Source organism: Ochlerotatus camptorhynchus, unplaced genomic scaffold (assembly GCF_037179485.1).
Source record: "Ochlerotatus camptorhynchus isolate MF236.1 unplaced genomic scaffold, CSIRO-AGI_Acam_v1.1 ptg000261l, whole genome shotgun sequence".
In the NCBI taxonomy this organism is placed as follows: domain Eukaryota; kingdom Metazoa; phylum Arthropoda; class Insecta; order Diptera; family Culicidae; genus Ochlerotatus; species Ochlerotatus camptorhynchus.
The window spans coordinates 709,155-716,585 of record NW_027040751.1 but is presented as its reverse complement, the minus strand read 5'-3'; positions in this window follow the sequence as shown (position 1 = coordinate 716,585).

Genomic DNA, 7,431 nt, shown 5'->3' with positions numbered 1-7,431 from the left:
TGTCTAATGTTCCAGAACTAAGTATTTTCTTGGCACTTTCGCTAGAATTTTGAAGGAATCGATATCAAAGTATCAGAAATTCCTTCAAAAACCATTTCAGCTTTCTTGAGGACCAGTTAAAGGTTTCTCCCCGGAACGGCCATTCCGGCGCAGGTTCCCGTAGGGCCTCTAGTGGCCATAGAAGTGTTTTTGAAGAAACCCTGTGGGTATCAAAATTCATGAATTTACAGCAGGAGACTGTTTATCATAATTTTGAGGTCATCCGATGGATTGTCCCCGGGACAGCCATCCCGCACAGGTTCCCGTAGGGCCTCTAGTGGCCATAGAAGTGTTTTTGAAGAAACCCCTGCAATATGGGTATCCAAATACATGAATTTACAGCAGGAGACTATTTATCATAATTTTGTGGTCATCCAATGGATTGTCCTCGGAACGGCCATTCCGGCGTAGGTTCCCGTAGAGCCTCTTGTGACAATAGAAGTGTTTGAGAAGAACACCCTGCAATATGGGTATCAAAATTCATGAATTTACAGCAGGAGACTGTTTATCATAATTTTGTGATCATCCTATGGATTGTCCCCAGAACGGCCATTCCGGAGCAGGTTCCTGTAGGGCTTCTAGTGGCCATAGAAGTGTTTAGGAAGAAACCACTGCAATATGGGTATCAAAATTCAAGAATTTACAGCAGGAGACTGTTTATCATAATTTTGTGATCATCTGATGGATTGTCCCCGGGACGGCCATTCCGGAGTAGGTTCTTGTAGGACATCTAGTGGCCATAGAAGTGTTTGGGAAGAAACCCCTGCAATATGGGTATCAAAATTCGTGAATTTACAGCAGGAGACTGTTTATCATAATTTTGTGGTCATCCGATGGATTGTCCCCGGGACGGCCATTCTGGAGCAGGTTCCCGTAGGGCCTCTAGTGGCCATAGAAGTGTTTGGGAAGAAACCCCTGCAATATGGGTATCAAAATTCATGAATTTACAGCAGGAGACTGTTTACCATAATGTTGTGATCCCCTGGGTGCCCCAGAACGGCCATTCCGGAGCAGGTTCCCGTAGGGCCTCTCGATGGGATGTCCCCAGAACGGTCATTCCGGAGCAGGTTCCTGTAGGGCCTCCAGCGCCCATAGAAGTGTTTAGGAAGAAACCCCTGCAATATGGGTATCAAAATTCACGAATTTACAGCAGGAGACTGTTTATCATAATTTTAAGGTCATCCGATGGATTGTCCCCGGGACAGCTATTCCGGCACAGGTTCCCGTAGGGCCTCTAGTGGCCATAGAAGTGTTTTTGAAGAAACCCCTGCAATATGGGTATCCAAATACATGAATTTACAGCAGGAGACTATTTATCATAATTTTGTGGTCATCCAATGGATTGTCCTCGGAACGGCCATTCCGGCGTAGGTTCCCGTAGAGCCTCTTGTGACAATAGAAGTGTTTGAGAAGAACACCTTGCAACATGGGTATCAAAATTCATGAATTTACAGCAGGAGACTGTTTATCATAATTTTGTGATCATCCGATGGATTGTCCCCAGAACGGCCATTCCGGAGCAGGTTCCTGTAGGGCTTCTAGTGGCCATAGAAGTGTTTGGAAAGAAACCACTGCAATATGGGTATCAAAATTCAAGAATTTACAGCAGGAGACTGTTTATCATAATTTTGTGATCATCCGATGGATTGTCGCCGGGACGGCCATACTGACGTAGGTTCCCGTAGGGCCTCTAGTCGCCATAGAAGTGTTTGGGAAGAAACCCCTGCAATATGGGTATCAAAATTCATGAATTTACAGCAGGAGACTGTTTATCATAATTTTGTGGTCATCCGATGGATTGTCCCCGGGACGGCCATTCTGGAGCAGGTTCCCTTAGGGCCTCTAGTGGCCATAGAAGTGTTTGGGAAGAAACCCCTGCAATATGGGTATCAAAATTCATGAATTTACAGCAGGAGACTGTTTACCATAATGTTGTGATCCCCTGGGTGTCCCCAGAACGGCCATTCCGGAGCAGGTTCCCGTAGGGCCTCTAGTGGCCATAAAAGTTGCTTGGAAGGATGTTTCTACAATATGGGTATCAAAATTCATGAATTTTCAGCAGTAGACTATAAGAGATGAACTAGCCTCAGGCTAAAAATCTCTATAATAAAGAAAAAAAAAAAAAAAAAAAGCAGTAGACTATTCATCATATTTTCGTGGCTATCTGACAGATTGTCCCCGGAATGAGCTTGGATAGAATGCTCTTTATTTTTTGAAATTTAAAAAAAGAAACTTTCCTCATTATTTGCTTGTATCTGACTAAATGTCCATGGAATGGCCATTTTGGAACAAGTGAATAATCGAGTGGTGGTGAAAAATTTAGGATGAAAACTCATGCAATTTTTATTTTCTTGAGTTTTCCTGGGGTTCAATCTCTCTAGGGGTATAAACGGTGTGGATTAATGTTGTATGGAGTTTTTGCAGTCTCTGCTGTGCTAGAAATAAACTGACATTTCTCTGGACTTTTAATCCTCATAAAAAATTGTTAAAAAATTACAAGCACATAAAAAGCAAACGAAAAAAAAATTAGCAGTTATCGCAAATTTCTTGGCAGTGCTGATTGTACATAGGTCTTGAGCATGACTTCACATCTTCCTGGTCTTCCTACACTTGATGTCTTCACTTTTGCAGATATGACAGATGCCAACTTGAGGCTCCCGTTCAGACGGATCTCGGACATGAAATATTGGTTTACGTCTTAAAGGATTATGTCAAATTCTGAATTTTACTGGCGATTTAAACATCCATGCATGCAAATATTCATACATGTAAACTTCCTTTTCACGTAAACTAGCAACTTGCAAGATATGTTGCAAACAAAAGTGGACTGTTGTATACAATATATGGAATATTGCATTACATGTCTCATAAATTTACACGATCTATAATCTAAAATTGTATGATATAAGACGCTCTATTTATGTGCATCATAGTAACGGAAATTTACACTACTTTTTTTAGCTGTGTGGATTCCGTCACGCGGGCTAAAGGTGAAAAATAAAACAAATTTGAAGAGTAACACAAGAAAAGGGCCTACAAACCTTCACATGCCATTGACATTTATGACGCTTATTGCACTAGTGTGCATGCTTGGCATACACAGTTTTGGTCACGAACTGCTCATTTGCTAATAAATTTACACACAGTTGACCGAACGTAGTTCTTTTTGAAGGAGTAGATAGAATAGAGTGTAAGCTTGTTATAGATATGTAAAAAAAAGTAGATTTTAATGCTAGTACTAAACTGTATTTGTTTTTGCGTTGTAAAAACGAGGTGAGAAATGCTCACTACACATCTCAGAATTTAAGTGTTAAATTGATTAGTGTTGATTCAAATGTTAAGCTTTACCTAATCTTCGCATATCTATAGTAAACTATGAGCCTAATCTATCAATTACCAAAAAGAAAAATAAATTTCAACATCTGAGTGAAAAGTTATTACCAAATGAGCAGTTGGTGTGTACAACTGTGCATGCGTACGCGTATACGTATACATCAATTTTAGAGCGCTTTGTGAGAAAGTATTATTGACAATCCGTGGAAAATAATAGCAAACTGCTGTCAGACTCATTTTAGCAGGAGGAATCCATACATGTTGAGGTTAGTTATAGGAAAATATTGAGCAACTTCACACGGTGATTGTGTCTGTTAGTGTGCGTGCTTTAAACGTCACTAATATCTATAGGAAGCTTCCCCTGATATTCAGATGACGAAATAATGCCATGGAGCAAAGTTTCCTTCTGTAAATTCCTTAATTATGATACCCATATTATAGGGGCTTCTTCCCAAACACTTTGATCGCGCACGGGAGAGATCCCTACGATGTGTTTATTTGTTTATCTTTCAATTGTTGATCCCGATCGAGACGGATAGTAATGAAAAGCACCGATTGCTTCGCTACTAATTTATTGTTGTTTTGTTTTGTATGTTGTAACGGAACAGTGGGTAGGGTAGTTGCGCATATAGATGACATTGCATAAACACACTTCTATGGTCACTAGAGGCCCAACGAGAACCTACTCAGGAATGGCCGTTCTGAGGACAATTCATCGGATGATCACAAAATTATGATAAATAGTCTTCTAATATAAATTCATGAATTTTGATACCCATATTGCAGGGGTCCTCTTCTTAAACACTTCTATGGCCACTAGAGGTCCTACAAGAACCTACTTCGGAATGGCCGTCCCGGGGACAATCCATCGGATGATCACAAAATTATGATAAACAGGCTCCTGCTGTAAATTCTTGAATGTTGATACCCATATTGCAGGGGTTTCTTCCCAAACACTTCTATGGCCACTAGAGGCCCTACGGGAACCTACTCCACAATGGCCGTCCCGGGGACAATCCATCGGATGACCACAAAATTATGATAAACAGTCTCCTGCTGTAAATTCATGAATTTTGATACCCATATCGCAAGGGTTTCTTCCCAAACACTTCTATGGCCACTAGAGGCCCTACGAGAACCTACTCCGGAATGGCCGTCCCGGGCACAATCCATCAGATGATCACAAAATTATGATAAACAGCCTCCTGCTATAAATTCATGAATTTTGATACCCATATTGCAGGGGTTTCTTCCCAAACACTTTTATGGCGACTAGAGGCCCTACGGGAACCTACGTCAGTATGGCCGTTTTTAAGAAAATCCATCGGATGATCACAAAATTATGATAAACAGTCTCCTGCTGTAAATTCATGAATTTTGATATCCATATTGCAGTGGTTTCTTCCCAAACACTTCTATGGCCACTAGAGGCCCTACGGGAACCTGCGCCAGAACGGCCGTCCCGGGGACAATCCATCGGATGATCACAAAATTATGATAAACAGTCTCCTGCTGTAAATTCATGAATTTTGATACCCATATTGCAGGGGTTTCTTCCCAAACACTTCTATGGCCACTAGAGGCCCTACGGGAACCTGCGCCAGAACGGCCGTTCCGGGGAGAAACCTTAAACTGGTCCTCAAGTAAGCTGAAATTGTTTTTGAAGGAAATGCTGATGCTTTGATATCGATTCCTTCAAAATTCTTGCGAAAGTTTCAAAAAAAGGTTAGTTCTGGAACATTATACAGAAAATCCGGATTTCCGGGAACCAAACTATTCTGGATGGACATTGTTGGCAATGTCCAGAAAGAAGATAAGTTTCTGAATCCATTGGTGCCAAAAGATTCAGAATCGGTTAAAATTGGCCGCAGTAGCAAGCAGTTCAATTTTGTGGGTACCCGGGTACCCTTGTCGAGCTGTTTAAGGGTAAAAAAATTTACGACCCCCCCTTTCTAAGCCCCTTGCTGCAATTTGAAATCTTTCTTCACGAAAAGTTGTCACTCCATGAGTTCTAAGATGTCACTGAATTCTGGTTTCCTGTCGTGAAAATAACTTCGTAATTTATTAACTTGAAATCTGAAAAGGTACCCGGGTACCCTGTCGATCACATAAGGGTTAAATCAGTAGCTATGAGGACTCCATGATTTCTTAAAAAAATTGATGTTTTGTTAATTTTTAGGAAATTGTGGAAATCTTAAATAAGAAAATAAATGGTGAAATTGATCCACCCATCAAATGACTTCCCAGTGCATTTCTAGTAAGTGTTCTAATTACCAACTTGCCCAGGAAACACCTAAATCTATGTAGGGTAGGTGTTCGAGCAATAGTGGTGTACCTATAGTTGCGGTATGGAGGTTATGCCGGAATAGTGAGGAGGACCCGGATAAGATTATTTTTCATCGGTAGCTGTCCTAAAATAAAGCTTATTTGCATATTTAAAACTTAAAATTAGCCCAAATATTACGGAAAATCATGAATTTTCCTTAAGATTTTCACTCCTTTGCACCTATAGTTGCGGTAGCGTTCCTATAATAGTGGAACCCATAAAGAAACCAACGCATTCCACTATTATGGGAACCAAAGTTAGCAACTACCACAACTACTGGAATAGTGTTCCTATTAATGGAGGATGAGTTTTCTAAAATTGTATGCAATTTTATAACAGTGTAATATTTTTCTATCAAAATAGAGGTTGGAAGCTAAAGATTGACGAATAACAATTGTGTGTACATCGTATATTTATTGTTTACTTAATAAATTGGCTAGTACCTCCACTACTGGCTCACCCACCCTATCTCCTATGTAATCATCGATGATCAACAAATGATTTTTGTGAATTTTGAGAACTTCTGCTTAACATTTAGCAAAAATCGAGATTTATGATTATTGGAACTAACTCTTTGATTAATTTGGAGCCGCAATAATTGATGACATGCTAAATCATGCATCGAAAACTCAAATTTCCCATACATTTGTGTATGGCGTCCTTATATTTATCCAAGGTATATTTTACAATTGATTTACATTTTCATTTATTTATCCAAGGTATATTTTGCAATTGATTCATTCTTAGGTTTTTATTGCAACACAATAATGTAACTTCCAAACACACTTGATTTAGAATTAATCTGATTCTTAAAGTTTGGAGAAGCCATTCATTTTGCCATAAATGATTATTTTGAATATTATCGATTGCAGAGCCTAAAACCTCGATATTATCATAAATTCTGCAAAAAGCAATAATCTTCCATTGATCTGAGTGAAAAAAGCAGCATAACACGTTCCACAACGGTATATTTGTGTAAAACAAAAATAATCATTTGGCATTTGATACTCAAAATCATCCCCACCGAGATGATTATGAATACATATTGATATGACAACAGAACAGGCGATAATGAATACGCATCTTTGAATGAACAAAACAATTATTGTTGACTTCAAAACTCAGCGGTTGCCTTGATCAAGAGCATGTTATCATGTCAAAATTCATGCAGGTAGTTGATTTATCTTTCAAGGTTGCCTTCATTTTCAACATATTTGAGTGTAGAAGAAATGATTTTTATCAGCACTGATCCTAGGTATATTTTGCAATCGATTCATTCTTAGATTTTTATTGTAACATGATAACGTGACTTCCAAACACACATGATTTAGAATTAATGTGATTCATTGAGTTTGGAGGAGCCATGGTTTTAAAATGTTTTTATATCTATTTCCACTAGTGTTGTCGCAATATAACTTTGTGTATACAGGTACACCTCGATATAACGTAACTGTCACTTTTGACTTCCATCGGCAATATCTCGCTAAAAATAATTGAATCATATACATTCTTATTGCCAATAGATTGGAGATTATCTCATCTGTCCGATGTTGTTATTACTTTGCTTGTTTGAATGATCGTTTCCTAAAAATCGGCCGTGGAAGTCAATAGTGACAGCTACGTTATATCGAGGTATACCTGTATATACTTTCCTTGAGTATAGTTTGATGGGGAATCCCTATGAAACTATCATTTCTTGAAACTTATCCCTTTCGTGTGTACTTCATTGTCTT